This window comes from Rattus norvegicus, chromosome 6, assembly GCF_021556685.1.
Source record: "Rattus norvegicus strain SHRSP/BbbUtx chromosome 6, alternate assembly SHRSP_T2T, whole genome shotgun sequence".
NCBI classification, from domain to species: domain Eukaryota; kingdom Metazoa; phylum Chordata; class Mammalia; order Rodentia; family Muridae; genus Rattus; species Rattus norvegicus.
In genome coordinates, this window is record NC_141539.1 from 123,335,645 (window position 1) to 123,358,745 (window position 23,101).

General features: G+C 41.4%; 1 long non-coding RNA gene across 2 annotated transcripts in view; it reads right to left on the reverse strand.

The window, feature by feature from the left end:
- Window positions 1-372: 372 nt before the first annotated feature.
- LOC120093266 (uncharacterized) overlaps window positions 373-23,101 on the reverse strand; it is a 28,266-nt gene continuing 5,537 nt past the window's right edge. The window contains exons 1-4 of one of the 2 annotated variants that reach the window (XR_015622539.1): window positions 21,760-22,054; window positions 4,169-4,200; window positions 3,401-3,463; window positions 373-2,508 (exon numbers count right to left, since the gene is read on the reverse strand). This is a non-coding gene — a long non-coding RNA (uncharacterized LOC120093266). Of the gene's footprint in view, window positions 2,509-3,400; window positions 3,464-4,168; window positions 4,201-21,759; window positions 22,055-23,101 lie in introns of those variants that run through there. The other variant, XR_015622538.1, reaches the window with a different exon arrangement.

Sequence of the window (23,101 nt, forward strand, 5' to 3'; positions counted from 1 at the left end):
CTCTGTTGCAGCAACCTGGATGAATACAAAACACACTTGGATGGTAACTCTCTGTTTCTGTCTTTCTGTTTCTCTGTCTCTCTGTCTCTCTGTCTCTCTGTCTCTGTCTCTCTCTCTCTGTCTCTCTCTCTCCCTGTCTCTCTGTCTCTCTGTCTCTATGTCTCTGTCTCTCTGTCTCTCTTTCTCTCTCTCTCTCTCTGTCTCTCTCTGCCTCTGTCTCTCTGTCTTTGTTTCTGTCTCTGTCTCTGTCTCTGTCTGTCTGTCTCTCTCTCTGTTTCCTATCCCTCTCTCTCAGTCTTGCTCCCTCAATCTCTTGCTTTCTTGCTGTTTTTAATTATACTAACCCTTTTAGGAGAGATTAGAAAAAGCCTATGTGTAAGCAATATTCCATGTGGCCATCATAGTTTGACTGTTTGTCTCAGAACAGACATGAAAGTCACAACATCCGGCTCATTGGAGAACGATCTTTTTTTTTCCTTGTTCCCTCATTTGTCATTTGTCTCTTTAATCACAGTGAAGCCATCTGGTGTGCCGTTGGTGGCTGTGAACATGCAATTAAGATTCTTGAGACAATACAATCCACCGGGGAGATTACAGTGATGTTTAAAAGGATGGTGATACAAAAGAACTGTATGCGCTGCTTAGCTAGGGTCCCATGAACCAAACCAGTGAAAATCAAACAATCCAGGAATGCATCAGAGGGGAGCCATTCCGGTTTATGCAACTTAACTGTTAACTACATTTCTACATATCAGAAGTGTCTGTCTAGGGACACCAGGAAGAGATGTAAATATACAAACTCGTCCTTCTTGGCCCTGTAGTATATCATAATCCTTCTAAGGCTATTTGAGAAAGGGGAAATTTAGATTTGCATTTGGTAGTGATAGCCTGAGATGTAGGACCAGTCACAGTGGCTAATGTCAAAAGGAAATCTCTAATCATCATTTCACTTATATTCAACTTTAGCCCATGAGAAGTGACTTAGTATAAGTTAGCTATCCAGCAGGGTTAGCATTTGTGGGTCAGCTTCTTTTGATCTAGAATGTAGGTTTAGGGGTATGGACTAATGCAAATCTTGTCACTGGTTATAGAACACCAATGGCACTATCAAAATTCCTAGTCTTCTGTAGCCTTTCATTCTCCATTCTTTGAGTTGTAGTTGAGAGCAAAAAGATTATATTTGGGGGATTCATACAAGAATCCCACTAGAGTGATTTTTTTTATTTATGGAAGAATTAGTTGAAACAGAGGCATTGGTTTTTCTAACCACCTCCTAAAAATGATATTGAGTTATTACATATTGGTCTTCTGCCAAAATGGATAGATAGGTAAGCATCCTTGCAAAAATCTGTATTTAAGCACACTTTGCTACCTAGTCTCCATTCAATACCATAAGTCGATCTGGTCATCCCAGTATATCAATGTGTTAGATCAAAACAAAAAAAAGTGGGTGTAAAAGCTTAATTTTATAGTCAGAACCAACTGTAAAGTCAAAAGCAGATGATCACACTTAGGATTCTGGTAAACTCAGTCACAACTCATACTAAAAAGTCTCTAATACCATAGGAAGAGCTAGATTTCATATGGTTAATCCAATATTTGGTTAGATTCTCCACAAAGTCTTTTGCTAGGGCATTCTAATTTCTCATTATCAGACCATTCACACTAGAAAGAAGAAACAGGGATCAAAGAACAGGGATTTCATGATGAGAAGAAGAGAATCTTGACCTGTGACCTTGGGAAAACCATCTGTATTCAGGAGAGCATCTGATTCAGAGGAGTGATCTCCATGGTCAACTGTAAATTAAGATTCCCCACTGGGATTCAGTTCCAAAAGTGTGGAGGGTCCCCCTTGAGTTGAAAGTATAAGACCCAAAGCTCAAGGTCCTAGAGTTTTACTAGAGTATATAAATGATGAAGAAAACTTGGCATGGGGCCTCACATCAAACGCAATCTTCTTTTGTATCATTTTCCCACAAGACTCAGTCTCAAAGATCCAGGTCATAGAGATCTGATCCTCAGGTGGTGGGTCATGCAAGTTCCTTTTATTTGATGTAAATACGCCCTGGCAAAATTAATTTTGACCTTGAAGTGTCAGAAATTTCAAGTACAGGAGATACAGGATATTCGATCATTAAACAGAATGATCTTCAGGTATGATTTCACAAAGTACCGGTTGGTCCTTTAAAATGGAGGATAAACCCAATTGCTATTAAAAAACCAGTCCAAAATCTGGGCAATGAGTTTATTTCATTGCCTTTGTTGGTTTTATTCTTACATTATCATTTCCTGTCCATTTTTCCAGAGACTAAATGTAGTAAAGACAATGTTCATGATGAGGCCATTGTATCTTAACACCCATTGAATCAGTTTATAAATTGCCCAGGAAAATGGGTCTCTCTCTTCACTGGAAATTTCCTCAAGAATCCCTCGTAAAAAAAATGCTTTTGCTAAAATTATTTTTGCTTGCGGAATCTGCCACCTTTCATGGAATGGCCTCGGTGCATCCTGCAAACAGACACAGAAATGAAAAGAACACGCTGATAATCCAGGGAAGGGAGCAGATGGATATGATGAAATGGATGTTCAAATGTGCTGCCAGGAGGAACAGAGGGACTACCTAAAATTGTAATGATTTTTTCCAAGATTCTGAACCTGACTAATCAGATGTTAGTTAAGAAACAACTTTACCATAATTAATTCACCAATAATTTTTCATAATTTTGTGAGTTGTACAAAGCTTCAATACAGTGAGTTCAAAGGCCACTATCAGTGGTAACTTTTCACCTTGAGATGTACTTGTTTGTTTTAATTCCATACATAGCACTGATCAGTGAATAAAAGGATTATGTCACTTCATCTGAATCAGTCTATGAAATGTATTCAAACTGTGTATCATAGCATAGCCTTATTGGTTATCTTAGCACAATAACTTACCCTAGCATTTTGTTGATATGCACACTCAGTTCCATGAATGCAAGTTTGAACTTTAATAGAAACAAAATTTACAACATGAACAGGACAGCATTAAAGAGTTTACCTGCTTGAGATTAATTTTTTGGAAATGGCTCACTGTCATAAAACCCTCTCTGTCACCATCATGGGCTAAAAACCACAAAAAAAAAAAAACTCCAAAGGCATGCTTGCCACTCATACAAATATTTACTGATTTGTCCTTTTAGCAATATGACAAGATGAGTTGAGCTCACAAAGCTCGCCTGGTTGAGCTGACTGAAATCAATCTTTTCCTTTGGGTTCTGTTGTGTAGTCACGGAATATGCTCCTTGGAGTTTTCCTTCTGTAGTTTTGCCAAAAGATCCATAAACAAATAGCAGCGGCTCAGGATCATCCAATGGAACAACTTACTAATCAATGTGCAGAGTCCAATGGAACAACTTACTAATCAATGTGCAGAGTCTACTGCCGCACTGCCTCATTGGCGCTACTGTGGTGTTTACCATGCCTGGGTGAGGGAAATAAAGGAGCAAGGTTTAACAAATGGCATTTATTTAACTAAAACTGCATTCATCTGAATCAAATTGCATTTTAGAGAAAGACTAAGATGAAGGCAAGAAGGGAAATTCCTCAGGTGTTGCTGAATTGTGCTGAAGTTGACCAGAATTTCATAAAATCTCCACATCATGTAGACTTTGCAAGAAACACTCACGTCCTGAAATCATCTCAGATGATAACTGAACCCATATTCTCTCTCTATTACTGCTCTGAAATAAGGTGCCTCTGCTACTGGGTGTAACTGCAGCTATAATATACACTAGACTTGCCCTCTCTCCTTGCTCTTGGACAAGAACTCTTTAATGTCTTATTGTTGTGTTTATTAACAAATATGGTTTAAGACTTGGAATGACTAAAATGTCCTAAAACCAGGGATTTGTAAAGTTGATTTTCAGCTAATCAAAAGTTTGCTTATACAGATCACTAGGAGAAGAGCATTTTCTACTAGGCAATATAAATAGAGAGATAGATACAGATATAGATAGATTTAAATATATAGATATATAAATAACCTTTCTTTGAGAGCTATCTGTCCCTTTATTCCCAGATAAGGCACTGACACCAGACTGAAGGTATGGCGTCACAGAATTCTACCTTGGTGAACCAGTGAGTTTATTGGGGGTACTTATAGGAGTACGAAAGAGAGGTTACTTACCAGAGTATCAGTGTCTTAAAAATCAGCTGCATCTGATAGGAATAGATGCAAGGGACACACAGTTAGACATGCATGAAGAGAGAGAGAGTCTAAACCAGATGTCTCCATAAAATCTCCACCACCCCCCCTGAGCTCAGGGAATCCTGCAGAAGAGGAGGCAATAAGGTAAGAGGCAGAGAGAATGAAGGACACCATGAGAACCCTGTGAGTCACCTAACAAGGCACATGTGAGTTCACAAAGTCTGATGCAGCAAGCAAAAGACCACTTGGATCTGCATCAGGTCCTTGTAAAAGCAATTCTGGGGTACTTTCTTTGTCCCTTTTGCCCCCGATCTAGCCAGTTTTAGCTCCTGAATACATACATGACACAGAGAGCTGGTATTTTTATTAAGAACAAGCTTCTGGCAATATGTTGGGCAGGTTCTGAGCTATTCTAACCCAACTAAGCTACAAATAGCCAGTCACATGGTCCTTTACCTGCATCTGAGTCTTGCTCTGGATTATTCTGGTCCATATGTATGTGTATCCCCATGGCTGATCTCTCATTGTGACCGCATGGCGAATCCTCCTGGTCCATCCATATGGTCTCTCCACACGTTCTTCTCTCCTCCCATCTCTCTCTCTCTCTCTCTCTCTCTCTCTCTCTCTCTCTCTCTCTCTCTCTCTCTCTCGTCTCTTTGGGACTCCCTTACTGGGCTTGGATGTTTTGCCTCCTCTGTTTTATCCTGCCCAGCCATAAACCAATCAGCTCTTTATTAACCACTCAGAGATAATTGGAGAACATTCTCTACACGACATTGATAATATAAGAGATGTTTAATAATCATGCCAGTGTCAACATCTGGACTGTAATCACATCTCTGGGCACAGAAATCAGCGCCTGAATACAGAGTGCACAAGATGATCCCCCTACAGTCTTCTGTGCATATTTTAGAGCTATTAGATTAGTGTTTTTATGGAACTATGAAAATGAACAGGTCTCTGACTTTTTGCCTAGTTTTTGGACTCTTTTCCTCCTATTGGGTTGCCATGTCCAACATCTATATAAAAGTTTTTATTTCATCTTATATTTTATTTTTTGTGTTTGGTTATTATCTAGTAAAAGTCTGTTCTTCTCTCATGAGAAACAGAAAGGGATTAGGTCCCAAGGGGAGGGGAGGTAGAAATAAACTGAGAGGAATAAAGAAGGGGATACTATAATCAGGATATAGTGTGGAAGAAAAGACTATAAAAATAACTCTATTTTTAGGAAAACAAAAGAAAAATCAGCTGTATCATAAAACTCCCACTCTAACATGGACGACTGATGAGCTTTATCTCAGGAACTTCCTACTAAATCCACTGATAACTCCAAGATGTCCTCCTCGACAGCAACAATTTCCTGCTTCTACAACCTCAGGGAGTGGCCTCTTGAGTCTTTTAACTTTCTGTGCTTCCTGAATCTTGTATTACATCAGATTTCTGTACATGATGAGTTTTGTTAGCAGAGTCTTGGGAGGCTTGTTCTTTACTGTAGCAGGAAATGTTCTAATTCATATGTAAAGAAATACACAGCACATGTACCCCAGCATTAACCAAGATGTTACTAGCTAGCACATGACTGTGTATAAATACAAACATGTATGCACTTATGCACACTGATTTACATATTTGTAAATCAAAGTGGGAAGGGGGTTGATATTGATTTAACTGCATCTTTCAAAAATTCACTGAAGACATAATCCCCAATATTATTGCATTTTGAGGCAGGGGATTTAGAAGTATTTAGGGTTACATGGGGTCAAGAGAATGATGTCTTCATGATGGGCTTCATAGCTTTATTAGAAGAGGAAGAGAGCTTAAGAGAAGGAAGCCATGGACAGAATTAGGAAGAAGTCGTCCCTGGGAGCTGACTTAGTATTTTTTATGCTGTTGTATATTAATAATACACCTCAATGCTTTATTTTCTAGACTTCGGAACCAGTAGAAAAAAATTATCTTAGCCAAGAAGAGGGAATCCTGCTCATGACAATATTCCCAATGAAGATAAATTTAGTCTGGTGCTGTTTTCAAAGGTGGTATGTACAAGGGCAAAACGATTACAGAAGATGTGGAAACCAATACACAGTATCCCACAAGTGTGAGAAAAATCTCATGATTGTCGTTCAGCTTCAGGCTACAGGAAACTTGGAGCAGCCTTTGTTATCTCAGATGGGAGAGAAATCCCTTTAGCAATCAGATCATGTCCTAAATAGTGGACCTTTTCCCTTAAAAGCTGAAGTCTTTTCCATCAGAAACTTATGACCTTTATGTGTGAACTGCTATAAACAGAGAAGGGAGGCAGCCAGATTCTGATTCTTTTGGGAGACCACAGCAACAGAGCATCTACATACTGAATGAGAACAGAATTTCAGTGAAATGTCAGAGTTCCCAAGCCCTGATAAAATGCTTGGGTTAAAAATGACAAGGGCCTTAGGGTCACCAGAGGTAGTGTGGTCCATGTATACACACTGATGATTTACCCCAACAACAGCATAAAAAATACTAAGTCTATCAACTGGAATCTTAAAGAAATAAGAGCAATAATCTGTTTCTAGGAAACAGTTTGAATTAGTAAGGACATTAAATAACATACATGAACTATTGCCTTTGGGCTATAGGCAGCCTATAGGCAGCCTTGTTATACCAATTTCACTGGCGAAATCACGGTGTCAAAGTGCTGGTATGCCGAATTATCAAGTTTAGTCTAGTGCTCTGCAATTGGTGAGGATCTTTTCATATCTTAATGGATATTATCCTAAGTCAAGCAAAAATTTAGAATCATTTATTTAGATTTCTATAGGATCTAAAATTTTAACCCTTCCTATGCCAACAGAACAAGGTATCTATAATCATATAGATGTTTCAGAAAGATCACAGCTATACATGTGTGAGGTATTAACTCTATCAATTTCTAAACATGCACAGCACTTGTTTTAGCTCAAGGCTTTGAGGAAATGCTAAGATTCTCTCTCCTTCAGAAAAGAATTCATGTGCCCTCTTAGTTTAGAGGGTAAGTCTTATCCTAGCAAGTTCACTGAAGTGGAATTACACAATGAAAAGTTAGGTTGCCCTTAAAATTGACCCAGAATCATCAAACAGGTTCAGATTCAAATGGCTCTTGTCCCTGATTTAAAACCCTCTCCAAAAATGGGCCTGCGCACTCTAAGCAATTTGTTGATTCAGCAAACTGGAATTGATAGTAGATAGAGTAGTTCCCAAAGCTACTAAGCGATGTAAGAATCCCCAGTTTTCTTATCTTTTCCTTCTGGTTACTCAAAGGCACAATGCAGAACAGCTAGTTGAAGAATTCCTGTAGCCCCATTAACACTAGTTATTCTCCCATTGGCTCCCTCTACTGGAAAGACATGTGCATCCAAAAAGAAAAGGTGGGGCCAGGAAGATGACTACATGGATAGAAGTGCTTGCCATCAAGATGGGTCATCTGGGTTCAATGGGAGAAGAAAAGATCCAACTACTGAAAGTTGTCCTTTGGCCCCCAGAGGCATGCTACAATATTCATGCGTGTGCACCACACACACACACACACACACACACACACACACACACACACATGCCTATGTAAATGCATAAAAATGTTCACCAGTGGTCCATGTATACACACTACCTTGTATTGTTGCTTATTGTGAATACTAAGCGTACATATTTAGAGAGCTATTGTAGAAATCTAACTACATTTAGCCAACAATGGACACCAACTGGGGTGATAATAATCTTTAGCTGAAATATTTGTAATACAGGTCTATTAGGAAGAGAATGGAATTCTTCTATTTGGAGAGAGCATTTTACTTAATTAGGATTCAAACGCAGAGCTCTCTCCAATCAGGCAAATTACAATGCTCACTACTTCACCACTTTCAGCACGTCTGCTGTACAGAAGCAGACACCAGGTCTGATTTGGCTCATAGGCCATAGTTTACCAAGCCTTGAAATAGAATGTTACTGATTCAGGGAAAGCTTACGTCACCTAGATGACTGTTCTAGTTTGTTTTTTTCTTGCTGGGATAAAAGACAAACCAAAAGCAAAGAGGAGAGGAAAGGCATTAATTACTTCAGCTTGTGGTTCTATTTCATCATCCTGGGAAACAAAGGTCAGAACTCAAGGGAGAGAACTAAAGTAGAGACCACAAAGGAATGCCGCTTACTGGCTTGCATTCTCTGGCTTGCTCAGCTACCTGCCCTGTACCACTGAGGGCTCCATGTCCAGGAGTGGCTCTGCCCACAGTGGGCAAGACCATCCTCTATCAATGAGCAATAAAGAAAAATGCCCCATACACATGTCCTCAGGCCAGTTCAGAGGAGGATTCCTTCCACTGAAGTTTTCTCTTCCCAGACATAAAGATAACCACCAAGCTTAGCCACTTGACTCTAGGCTTTTCTCGACTTTAGCCCCACATATTCAGTTTTCTATTAGCTTCTAGTGGTTGTTGATACTCCCTAGCTTCTGGCCACATCATTATAGTCTCCAATTCTGTGGTCACATTTCTTCTCTCCCTCACATCAGTTTCAGTTTCTCCTGTGTTTTTTGTATAATGACTACTGCAGCTCCCTGGAGTTCACCCACACACCCCATCTCAATTTAATCACACCTACAAAGTGCCTTTGACCTATCAGCTAGCATCCATGGGCTCCAGGGATAAGGACATATTTAGGGAATTCGTGGACACCATTTCATGACAGGGAGAGATCGTTCAAGAAACAGCACATGAAGAAAGCTATATAGACAGTGTGATCCTATTCAGGCACAGTTTTAGAAAGAATCATCTCATCTGTGTTTGTGGGTAGAGGGCATCTAGCCCGCCAACCCTGATACATGTGTTTATCTCTGGAGTGAAAAGCAGAATCAAGTATGGATGAGAAGCAGGCTAATCCTGTTCATTTATACACCTGGGAACTATGTGAGCCTTTGTAGTGTTATACATCATGGTTTTCAATCCCTGGTATGAAAATCTTAAGGATAATCCAGAAAAAAAAGAATTCTTTTTCTTCTCACAGCCCTTTCCTGGCCTCTTTGAGACGGCTGAGGGGGGTGTACCTCAGGCTTCATTCATGAACAGATAGTCACAGCATAGTCTCCATTCAGGGCTGAACACAAATATATAACCCATGAATAGGAGGTTCCTTGTTTGTTAGGTCCCACCTCCCTGGTATCTCTTATTTTGCTAGAAAACTCTGAATTGAGCAGGCTACCCAGCTGCTGTCACAACACTCTGCTGTATTCATGTATATTGCTTTGTCCTCTGATACCCTGCCATTGGTAGCTGGGTTCTAATTAGCAGGCAGTCTGTAACACAGGCCAACTTCTGAAAATATGCTGTTTTCACAAGCAGCCGGCTTCCTTCTTATTATGTTAATAATGAAGATATTCCCTGTGGGACCGTGGGACCGCATATCTGATAAAAGCCAGCAGAACAACAGCATGTTTCAGACATTCATGCTGAATAAACAGAACAAGCAGGATGGTAACAGCCCTGACACAGCCCTTCGTGGGAATGTAAATGTGGAAAATTCTCATTTAAAATCCCTCCGAGTTGGCTATATTAAATGAGGACACTCCACTCCATCAAATATTAAAGACTGGTACCCAGATGGAACCCACACCTACTATTACTGTGCACCTGAGTCTAATAGAAGTCAAGATGATGGCTTTTACATCCTTGGATGTCTATTGAAGACTATTGATAGCAAGGCTAACATCATGCAACCATCCGGCCTAGTTCCTTTCTCTACTGCTATAATAAAACACTGACCAAAATAATCTTGGAAGAGGAAAGGCTTATTTTTGCTTCCAGGTTATAGCCTGCTTGATGTATGTCAAGGAGGGAACTCAAGGCAAGATCCTGGATTCAGGACACAGAGGAATAGAAGACACAGAGGAATGCTGCTTACTACCTTGCTCCCTCTCCCTTGCTCAGCTACAATTTATATAGCCCAGGCCCACCTGCCTAGAGATGGCAGCATGCCAGTGGCAAGATCTTCCTATTTATTTCTTCAACAATGCTCAGTCCATAATTTAAGCAGCCCTAGCATGTGGTGTACAAGAGAAAATTACCTAGATTACTCCTTTAAAATTCTTCATAGTTTCAAACATGACTGCAGCCAAGAGTTCTAAGTGAAGCAACAGATGGACCAAAGCCAGAGAATCCTACAGGAAGTGAATAGAAAGGAGAAGAGAAAGGAGTAAGATCTTAGGGGGTCGTTGTAAAGTGGAAGGAACGTTCAAACACACACACTGGATCCTGGATATATTATGGGCTAAATGGTGGCACCCTTTATCAAAGTAGATTACAGGAAGATGGGTGGGTCTAAAGCACTATGCATTTTAGTTTCTGGGCTTTCCAGAATGGTCTCTCATTACAAATGAGGGCAACGATCTCCTTCCTGTTACTCATCTTGCAACTCTCAGTTTTATTTTCTTCACTGTACTTCCTACAGTCTGTTCTCAATTACTGCTCCCTTTCAGTATCATACATATGTATGATGTAGGCAGAAATTAGGACAAGCACGGGCAGAACTTCTCTGACTATTAGCTCCTCTATGGTGTGTAATAATTTTGCCTGGTGATAAGTAATCTTTCAAATGGCCAGTCAGGATAGTGTGATCAACCCACAAACAATAAAGACTACAGTTACCACTCTCAGTTGCCTCTCAGAGGTTGAAGGTAAGCCCCCATTGTTTTTTTTTTGTTTTGTTTGTTTTGTTTTTGTTTTTTTTTTCTTTTTTTCGGAGCTGGGGACCGAACCCAGGGCCTTGCGCTTGCTAGGCAAGTGCTCTACCACTGAGCTAAATCCCCAACCCCTAAGCCCCCATTGTCAAAGACACTGCATACTCCCAGGAACTGAACCACCAACCGAAGCGTACACATGGAGCAGCCTGTGGCTCTAGCTGCATATGTATCAGAGAATGGCCTTGTCAGCATCAATGGGAGGAGAGGTCCTTGGTCCTGTGAAGGCTTGATGTACCAGTGTAGAGGAATGCCAGAGTAGGGAGGCCAGAGGGAATGGGTGGGAGAGCATCTCATAGAAGCGGGGGATGGGGTTGGGATAGGGGGTTTCAGGAGGGGAAACCTGGAGAGAGGATAACAATTGAAATGTAAATAAAGAAAATATTCAATAAAAAAAAGACACTGCATACTTTGAATACAGGAATCAGATGATTTGAAGTAGATCTGACTCTAAAGACTGCTTCCTGAAGTCTAGCTTCCCTGGCCTCAGAAAGTACTACATAAGCTGCCAGAGGAGGTAAGCAATGAATATCCCACTCAGATACAGCATCTATGAACTACAGAAAAAGCCAGCCTAGCAACACATCTACAAAGGTTCGGGAAGTAGCACGCACATGTGGATGATAACCAACAACTGTCTAATTGAACTTACGACCTACTCAGCAGAAAGGAAATCATGCCTGGAAACCAAGCCGGGTACCTGTGGCTAGTGAGTTCATGGCTGAGAAAAGAATGCACAATTACCACGTCCCTGGTTCAGCACAATCCCCCACTACATTCTAAATCTCAACTTTATATCCACCTATAGGCAACTACCATCCCTGATCAAAGAGCTTTTCTCTACAGCAAACAGAGACTACCACAGAAAATCAAAATTGGACACAATGGAAAGATCAATGGATCACGGGTAGCACAGCCCTAAGGTAGACATTTATATCATAGATCCTGCATTTGTGGCTCAAAGAACAACAAGGTAGAGGGTAGGAATACTGTAAGAACCAGAAAAGTAGGGAGTTCTCTAAGAAAAAAAGAAAGAGAGAGAGAGAGAGAGAGAGAGAGAGAGAGAGAGAGAGAAAGGAAAGAGAGAAAGGAAAGAAAGAAAGAAAGAAAGAAAGAAAGAAAGAAAGAAAGAAAGAAAGAAAGAAAAGAAAGAAAGAAAGAGAGGGGGGAAGGAGGGAGGGAGGAAGGAAGGAAGGAAGGAAGGGAGGAAGGAAGGGAGGGAGGGAGGGAGGGAGGGAGGGAGGGAGGGAAGGAAAGAGGAAGGGAGGGAAAGGAAGAGGGAGAAAGGGAGGTAGGGAGGAAAGAAAGTCTCTCATAGAAATGACTGCATAGGGAAGTGCAGGCAGAAGGGAGCCGGATGTGGATCTCTCCTGAGAGACACAGCCAGAAAGCAGCAAATACAGAGGTGAATGCAGCAGCAGACCACTGAACTGAGAACAGGACCCCCGTTGAAGGAATCAGAGAAAGAACTGGAAGAGCTTGAAGGGGCTCGAGACCCCATATGAACAACAATGCCAAGCAACCAGAGCTTCCAGGGACTAAGCCACTACCTAAAGACTATACATGGACTGACCCTGGACTCTGACCTCATAGGTAGCATTGAATATCCTAGTAAGATCACCAGTGGAAGGGGAAGCCCTGGGTCCTGCTAAGACTGAACCCCCAGTGAACGTTGTGGGGAGGGCGGCAATGGGGGGAGGATGGGGAGGGGAACACCCATAAAGAAGAGGAGTGGGAGGGGTTAGGGGGATGTTTGCCAGGAAACCGGGAAAGGGAATAACACTCGAAATGTAAATAAGAAATACTCAAGTTAATAAAAAAAAAAAAAAAGAAATGACTGCATAAACAAGAAGTAAAGAAAAAGTGGCAAGACTAGTAGACACGCACGCTAATGAAAAGGTAGGGAAATCTCACAGGGTAAAACCCCTTGGACTGAAAGCTACAAAGCGGTGACTGCCGAGCAAGAGGGAGAATTAGCCTCTACCAAGAATGAGCACCATGACTGGTTTCCATACAAGGCGGACAGCCCTGCAACCACAAACAGTAAAAGTAAACTTAACAAGTTGTATTTCCATCTCTCTCTCTCTCTCTCTCTCTCTCTCTCTCTCTCTCTCTCTCTCTCTCTCTCTCTCTGTGTGTGTGTGTGTGTGTGTGTGTGTGTGTGTGTGTGTGTGTGTGTAGAAGAGGCTCTCGATTTGAGGGTGAGGGAGGACACAGGAGTTAGAGGGAGGGTACTTAGGAGAAGCTTGAGGGAGGAAAGGGAAAGATGATGATGATGTAACTAGCTTTTAATTTAAAAACATATGAAAATGTGTCTGCCATCCAGTGGACAACTTTTCCTTTAATTGCTGAATAATTTAATTTGAGATTTTTCAAACCAAAAATCTGGAAGAAATTCTGTTATTTGCTTGACTTTTCTGAGCTTAGATTGACATGAAAGTTGAAAAAAACAAAGATATTCTCCTGGAATTATGCTACTATTAGGGCCATGGTTCTCAACCTCCCTACGCTATGACCCTTTAATACAGTCCCTCATGTTGGGGTAACCCCCAACTATAAAATTATTTCATTGCTACTTTACAACTGTAATTTTGCTACTGTTAGGAATCATAATATAAGTATTCGATATGCAGGGTATCTGACATGTGACCCCCCCCCAAGGGGGTCTCAATTCACAGATTGAGAGCGCAGTTATCTAAGGAATAGTTAAGATTCAGTTTGCAACTGAGATTGCCATTCCAGCTGCCTGTACCTTGATCCTCCCTTCATGATTAAAGGACAGAAGATAATATAGGATGGTCAGCAGACACCACTGTTACTCCAATAATTGTTACTTCATTGTTGCTGGTGGAGGTGAGTCAGTTGAGTCAGTTAATACCAGTCTCATTTGGTTTTCACAGACATGACAATGAACTGTCAGTTAAAATCCATCAGTGTTTTAGAGGGGGGCTCATTTTCTCTGACAATGATTGGAAAATTTGGGTAAAATGAAATGGAAGGGTTAGAAAATATATGTTTGTTTATGATATGTCACTGAGTGTGTGTGTTCAGATATTCATTTCACAGTGAATTCAGTGGAGTTGATCCAAATTTAGGAGTAAATCACATCTGAATTGACCATTACCATACACTTCATGTTTTCAGATCACTAATGTGAGCTAGGTGTGGTGTCTACACTTTTTATCTCAGCACTCAGGAAGCAGAGATCAGGAAGATTTCTGAGTTTCAGACCAACTTGAGTTATATTGTGAGGGCTTGTCTTGAAGGAAGGAAGGAAGGAAGGAAGGAAGGAAGGAAGGAAGGAAGGAAGGAAGGGAGGGAGGGAGGAAGGAAGGAAGGAAGAAAAGATAACATGAGCAGAGATAGAAAGAGGAAATAAGCTTCTTATTTGCAAAAGAAAAAAAAGAGAAATTCTTCTATATTAACAGCAACAAATGGTTATCTCACACATAACTATGTTACCTGTCTATCAAGAGCAGGACACCATCCTAAGAAGACTTTTCTCAGTCCTATGCTGATCCTATTCCTATGCAAACCAACAGACCATCCGTCAGACTTTGCCACAAGATTGCTCAGTTTTTGAGAGTAATTCCACAGACAAGGAATCCAGCGCCTAACTCCATCATCAGAGGAGGGAGTGCTAGTTGATCCTAGAAAATTGCAAGTCCCTAACTATTCTCTCAAATCTATTTGTCCGACTGGCCCTGTTCATATTTATTATATTCATTTGCAACACTGGATAACCACGAGAGACGATGAACAAGAATATCCAGACAGCCTTTGTGTGTTTCAGGATGTCACAGACTCAAGCCAAAGATGATTACTTCTTTAGTTGGGAGTTTGCTGATCACTGAATGCAACAACTCTCCAAAAGAAGGGGGAGAAAGTAGAGGAGGGAACGGGGAGGGGGAAAAAGGGGGAAAAGAAGACGTGGAGGGGAAGGGGGAAGGTTGGAGAAGGAGACAATGGAGGAGGAATCTAGCCAAACTAGAGTTAGGTCAAGAGTCTGTGCATGTGCTCAGAGAAAGTATGGAGAATGCAGATGGTGAAACTAAAATTAAAAACACTGTGGAAGTGGCCATGATGTCTGTGATTGGATAGTCAGTGAATTAATCAGGGGAGTTTGAGTAAATTCAGCTGGGCCATTTGGCATTACTCTGCTAAAGGCGCTGCTATTTACCAACCAAGTGTGGTTAAAATTGGATTCTTGGAGTAAATAGGAAGGTCTGAAGTGAGTGATAATGAACTGCCCTGTGGACGAGCCTTCACCCCTGTTGCTATGACAAACAGGAAGCTATTACAGCAGTGCCCGGAAAGCCCCTTCTTCTGCAACTGACTTTCCTGATGCTGCATCAGAGTCTGCAAGACTCTCCTTCTCCACCCGACAAGATCTGGACAAGATAATCAAGAAAGCTAATCAGAATCACTTGGTCAAGGATCCTCAGGTCTTGAAGCTACAATCTCACCCTAAAAATTCTATAGCTCAAGGAAACTAGACACAATCATATTTCTGCACGCTGTGCCTGTAACTTTTACAAACAGCAGGGTCAGTGAGTGACCAAAGATGCAGAAGCTTGGAAGCCAATGGTCTGAAGTTGAGCTCCTGATTGGTGAGAAAGATGCTGGCCACTTTGAAGCTACGCCAAGGTAGAGCGACAAATGCAAGCGTTTATCTTAAAAAAAAAAAGAGGAAAAGGTCTGGGGGCCTGAATAAATAAGGATGGTTTGGCACTTAGCAGGAGCACAGGTGACTGACCATGTGTACCTTATTTTAAATGAGAAGGCAGTTTGATTCTCTGGAATTAAATTGAACTTGAAATTGGGAATGCATGCTCCTTTCCAAAGGCTGCTTTCTGCCCTGCAATGCCGAGTGTCATTAGGAAGGAAAGAAAGGCATCCTGGGAACCTTTAGTTCCCTGTGATCTGGTGTCCAATGGGCTGCCCAGCATCCCAGGGTTAGGAGAAGGGCATGGCGATCCAAGACGCAAGGCTGCAGTTTTCAGTCTAACTCTGACTTTGCCATATGGTTGTTAAGAAAACGCTAGCTGGGTAGAATGTGAGATTCATGAGGATTTTTAGCCGCTATAGTCATTTAAAAAATGGCTAAAAGCAGAGAAGTCCATAACCATATTTAACTATGAGACTTTTTCTAAAGGAGGGAACTTAAGTGCCTTGGGTGTTTTTTATTTATAGGGTCTTCAAATATCAATAGAAGTTGATATGATTTTGCTGATATATCTATTTTAAAATGCATGCATAACAACATACACTTAATGCTACAGTCCATATTGCTTGTGTTTTGCTTAGGACAGCCATGAACATTCATACTCGTACATGCTTCCCTCAGGTCAGGAATGAAGAAGCGGCTTAGTTTCCTTGGGGGCTCCCATATGATCATAAACAAACTTAGGCTGAGTTTTCATCATTCGAGGATTGACTGACCCCGTAGAATCCATTTAAAGGGAGGCAAGCCAATCTTGGCTAATAGCAAGTGAGTCAGATCCCTGACACAGAAATCTCACCATAGGGTTACTTGAGTATAGCTACATCCGGGGAATGTTAATAAGAGCACATGACTGTGTATATGCCAAATTAATTAAGTGTATGCTCCCAGTAATGAGCATTGCGATATGACTCTCCCCCCACCCCAGCCTTGTCTTATCCCTTCCATGTGGCTGGGGCCCATTTGCACACTAGGCTAAAATTCAAAGCCATTTTGCCATTCACTCTCCCTGACATTTACAGGAAAAGGCTGAATTCCCTGCCTAGTAAACTGTGAGGGGCTGTCGATAGTGGGTGTTAGGAAACAACACCGAAACAAACAGAGCATCATTTGCGCTGATGGAGGAGGTAAATCACCCTTCCTTTACACCCAGGCGACACAATAAGTGCAAATCAAAAGTCCTCACATGCTGAAAGAAAAAAAAATATCCTTCGGATTTCTTACAGGAAGGAATTACATACCTGCCTATACAGTGCAATAAATGTCCCCTTTAAAAAGAAATAATTTCTGAGCTCCTCAGCACAAGACTTACAGTGGAAAGACAGCACCGATATTAAATTTTAATATACCCAATATTGTCATGTAACAATAAATCAGCCAGTAAAAAGCAGCATAGCTTTTCTTCCCCTGGTCCTGTAAAGGCTTACGGAACTTTAATTTGAATGGATGTTAGGTTACGATTATGGGTTGAGATGGTGAGAAGTATAAATTTGTGTCTCCGTAGCACTCCAGTAGGGTTGCATGGAACCATTTGTGTAATATCACGGTGGGATGTTCTGACAGTGTCAACCAGTGTTCAGGTCTTTTAATACAATAGGCTATAAAGGTGACCATGTTAGAAGCTGAACTAATGATGAAGGGAAAGGATTGCATGGTCCAATCATTTTTGTTTCATGGGGCTTTGGCAAAAGGGTCTGTAGGGGAAATTGGCCCTTACATTTATTAATAATGGGGGAGACCCTCAAAGGTTTGAGAAGAAACTTCCAGAAGGTGAACTAGTTCAGCCATTTCCAGTCAAGACTGACCCTGTTTGAAGCTTTCTGTTCCTAATTGCAGGTTGAAATCAGACATATCATGATTCTACATCTTGATTGAGATCTCCAGTCTGCCACTTAGCAACTGCGTGTGACTTCAGATGTGCTGCTAAGTCTGTGAGATTTCCTTGTCACCTGTGACCTCAGAAGGCACAAACCTAATTTATAGGGATGAGGCGATGGGGGGATGTGGATAGAACCTTATAGAAAAAGGCTGAACTGCTGAACTTCACACAATTATAGACAAATGTTTCACCTGCCTTGCACTTTCTGAATGTTAAACTCGGGATTCTTTGTCTACAGCCTCCATGTTTTCTTACCAGGAAGGTCTTCGACCTACCTTCTTAGTTCATTATTCTTAGAAGACTAAATAGATCTGTATTTAAAGTGATTAATGGGACAGGGCACCTGTGAGGCGTCCTAACTAGTAGGGCCTAGCAGCAGCAGTATCAATATAAGAGAGTTTTAGATTCTTTCCATGACGCTGCTGGAGATGACACAAATGACCCTGACCCCACAGATTTCTCATTATGGCATGAATTAGGGAGGGAAGGGAGAGTCTAACAAAGTGCTACTGTTTTAACTAACAAAATGTGTTCAAAGTCTTTCCTAAATCCTCTATGATAGTCATATAGACTCTAGGAAGCCCTAGCTTTCTGATCTATGTGCTGTGGTGGATTTTGATTTATGAGAGTTCAAGGATGTAGGGGAAATGGGCATTAAAACAGAAAACCACCTTGGCCCTAAGTAGGTGGGCATGCTGTCAGCTCCCCCGAGAGAGTGCAAAGGGAGGGCATAGACAGTGGGGGGGGGGGGGTGTCTCTGTTCATAGAAAACAGTTCCTGCCACTGTGCCCAAGCAGTGCTCTGCCTGAGTTTCCTCTCAGTGGTTACATGACAGCCACATGTTATATCACAGGCAGAACGGAATAGCAGCAGTCCTAGTTGATCTGTTAGCCGCACATCAATCATCATGGCAGACAGAAATACATTGGAGGTTATCACAACCATGGTAAAAGCCAACACCTGCTCGGGGAGGGAGCTGAAAGTCATGGAGAGAATGATGGATAGGTCTAAACAGATAAAGTTTCTTTTGTGGAGATGTTACATCCCTTAAATAGAAAATGTGATTTACTTTCCCCAAGGCTAAAGGCAAGCAAGGCAGTGCTTTGGGGACCACTTTGCTGCTAGGATTGTAGTTAGTGAAACATTTCTTCATGCTTTCACAAGAAAGAAAGAACAGTAGCCAGTGACCACCAAAGCAGCTACCGTTTACCGAATGCCAACCCTGAGCTATCTGTGTACGTTCTCCAAGTTCCTAGTTCTTCCAAGTCTAGACGCTGATGATATTGTCCAAATATTACAAAAGAAAATAATAAAGGTCACGATCATTAGAGATGTTTATTCACATCTATGAAAGCTCATTTCTCTATAAGCTAAGGAAATAGCAATGAATGTAAAAGACAGTCAGGAGCAGGAAAGATGGCTGGTCATACAAGCACCAGTTCCCTGAGTTTGGATCTCCAGCACCCACATAAAAAGCTAGGAATTGTATGTCTGCAACAGTAGCCTGGTGGGATGCAGAGACAAGAGAATCAGTGGGATGTGCAACCTACCAGTCTAGTTCCAGCTTAAGTGAGATACCCCATCTAGAGGGGATAAGGTGGGGAGTGAAAAGAGAGAAGGCCCAACCTCACACACCACCCACCTACACAAACACTTGCAAAAATGCACATACAGTACCCAACCTCATACCATACTCACACACACATGTACATACATATATATATATATACATACATACTCATATATTTTTAAAAGATAGAGATCCTTATTATGGTAAACTAACATGATAGCAATGAAAAGAGCTAAAATAAATATTAAATGAGTAATTGATTCCAAGTACCAACAATGTACACATTCCTCCTTTCAAGATCAAGTTATGTGGTAAATACAGAGGGATTTGTTAGAAGGTCTCTTCTTTTAACTAAGAGGATATAAGGCCAAAGTGGAGGCATCAGAGTGGAGTTCTAAGCTATCAAAGCATGGCAGAGAACAGCCTTGTGAGCTGTAGAAGGGATAGCTTGTGTGTTGTATGACACATCATCTGCCAGTTAAAAAACTTCTGGCCTATAGAAAGGGAAGAATAGAGAGTGGGACATCTGGGAGGCAGAAAGAATTATGGGATAGAACTAGACATGATGAGAGGATTTCTGGGAAAAATGTGAAGAGGACAGGCACATAGCTTGTGGGCAGAGGTAACCAGTCAAGTGACAGAATATAGATTAGTATGAATGCGTTATTTTAAATTATCAGCTAGTCAGGGGAGGAACTTAGCTATATGGCCTAGGTATTTGTATATATATTTTGACTCTGAGTCATTATTCCAGAAAGCTTGGGGAAGGAATAAAATAGCCCATCATACAACAATGAGTAACAGAAGAAAGGCTAGAGAAGCAGAAGAAGATGAAGAGAAAAGGGCCCATATCCAGGAGGTAATAGGCACTTGAGAGTGACACAGTCCATCCTAAATTAGACATCTTGGACATGTCAGAGCCAGTGTCCCCTAAGACTGTCTTGGAAGCTGACAGTGGCCTAGTCTTGCATAACGAGATGAACACAAAACCAGCCTACCAAGGAGTTCAGGGCATAGGTTTGGAGCCAGCCTCCCAATTCCCACCTTACTCCAACCCGACTATGGGATTTCATTTAGGGAAGCGAGCTGAATCATCAAAGGCCTTCATTTCCTCATCTAAAAGAGAAAACAATCACATTAGTCCCTTTGCTGGCAGATTATTGTAGGATCAGCGATAAGCTTTGTGAGCGATGAGGCACTGACAGTGCTATAACTCTGAGCTGTCACTACTCTTACAGGATTTCTAAATGGGGGCAAAAAAAACCCATTACTTAGCATTGTATCAAAGTTCAGGCAGATCCTGGTTCTAGAAAACTGTACTCATCACACACACACACACACACACACACACACACACACACACACACACACACGGCTCTTCTCATTTAGGGTAAAAGGTGATGCATATATTTGTTTGCCATTTGCTGGGAAATGGCCTCGAATAAGCTTTTGTCCTTCAACGTCTAGTCTCTCAAAGAAACAGAAACCAGATGTATGTATAGAAAGATCTGGTCTCAGCAGCTAGCCGACTAGCTAGGACCGTGTAGGCTGGCCCATTCCAGAGCCTGCAGTGAGAGATCCAGAACAACAGATCCATGCCTTCCCATCTCTAAAGCACTGACAACCAAGGATCACGATGGTATGATTCCAACTCAAGACTGCCTGGTCACAACAAAGGAGAGTGTCAAAAATTGTCATGGATGTCAAAGACCTGCTTTGACATCCAGAGGGGAAACTGAGGCAGGCAGTGAGGTGTGGCGTAGGCAATTAGAAAACTTTCTCAGCAGACTTTTCTATGAGGGAACAGAGTTTGATTCACTCGGACTGGCACTCCCTGTGGCCAGTGAAGCACCCTGGTTGCTTTAAATCTTAGGGGCTGACAAGAAAGAGGAGATACACACACACACACACACACACACACACACACACAGAGAGAGAGAGAGAGAGAGAGAGAGAGAGAGAGAAAGAGAGAGAGAGAGAGAGAGAGAGAGAGATGGGGGAGAGGGAGGGAGATGGGGGAAGGAGAGGGAGAGGGAAAGGGAGAAGCAGAGACAGAGACAGAGGCGGAGACAGAGAAATAGAGAGACATAACACATATTCATACATTGAATGGCTGAAGCAAATTTCTAGTAAGCAGGATCCAAGCATTACACACACACACACACACACACACACACACACACACACACACACACACACACACGGTTGGTGAATGGAACAAGGTTCCAACAACAACTTCCTTTTTTCTCCCATAGCATATTCATCCCAGCAATATCTTTCAGGCATTATAAAATTACAGTGTAATTATGTTCTAATTTTATTCTAGTGAATGACTATGAGAAAAACCGTATTTCACCAATATCTTTACAAAAAACATTACACGGTACAGGTAAAGAAAACAAATTATTCCCAAGAACCCATGTAAATTTGTAACTAAGCAACCTGTTACCAATTAATAAACTGTGAGCGAGCAAGGTAGTTTTCTCAGCTACTTTCTCTTACTGGACATCAGCAATTTGCAGTTTCAAAGAAAAGATGAATTATTTTATTATCTTTAAGAGTAATCTTATAAGAATCTTAAAAGAATCACAAACCTAAACTTTTATATAAAATCAGCCATGTCTACTTTAAATCCTCAGCATGCATATCTACTCACCAGCAATTTTTATTAAATCATATCATGAAGCCGAGTGCAAAAATGGGAACAAAAAAAGTCAATCATTACCAGTCCAACCTCAGTGAGAGTCATGTCAGCCAGTGTTGTCATTGTTCTTGTTCTCTGACCTTAAAGTCCCTAGCTTAACTAATAAGAGTTTGCCTTTCTCAACTTTATATTGTTTCCTAAGATATGTTTTACATCAGAGCCAGTAGTAAAAACACCTCAACCTAACTTCACTAACAATTTTATTTTTTCAAATGCTTTCATCTACATTTCTACAATCTACATTTCTAAGTTCTTCCCTAGGGTGTTGATTGAATCATTAATCTGCTCCAGCAACAATGCCTGAAAGAGATCAAGCGCTGTTATTGTGAGTGCCAGAGATACTGCCCAGAGAGGGGCTGGAAGTCCCCTTGGAGTTTTCATGAAATTCTTGGAGTAAGAGGAACGTGAAGGCAGCAAGCAGAGCAAAACTCCATAACACCATAAAGCTCTCAGAACACATAGTCCTGGTCAAGCCTCTCCAAGGCAAACCAATCATAGCTATACTAACTTTTGGGCCACATACCATGAGTTCTAAAGCCATTGGCATTCTTCCTACATGGCGCTCAGCAGGAGAGCCAGTGTTTAGGACTGAGACTGAAGCCTAGAACATCAGCGTCCAACTCAAAGAGTAGTACTTTGCTCAAAAGGAAGCCAGCCCCTTTTTTTATCCTCTCCACGCTTTCAGCCAAGTATACAAGGTCCACACAAAACAGAGAGAGCAGTGTGCTTTACTGATTCTTCCAATTCAAACATCAACACTCATCCAAAAGTACTCATCTGTGAACATTCCCAAGTAACAGTCAGTGAAGTGCCTGACCACTCCATGATCAGTTGAGTTACCAGGTTATTCTAGCAACTGCAGGCAAGTACATTGATTATCCTAGAATGGGAGGCCTGGGGACTGAATAGAAGTCACTCAGATGACGTTGGTACTTTGCCTAAGAGTACATGCTGCCCCAAAGTGGCAGAATCTTACATGGAAACCACTGTGGAAAAGGCAAAACATCTGGATCATAAGGTAGCTGATCAAGCAGCAACAATGAAGGTCTCCAGGGTGGAGAGACAAGAAGTAGGCTTGGCCACCTCCAAAAGCACTCATATTTAAGATCCAAGTCTTTCAAGAAATGACCATCAACAGCAGCAACAGTAACAATATTCGCAGCCCTTGATTTATGGAGGCCGTGTTACCTTTTTCGTGAACTTCATTATGCCTTATAAATCTCAGGAAGAAGATAGACCAACAGATTGGTTACTTTCCTTTCTCCCAGAGCACACAACACAGCCTTGGGAAAAG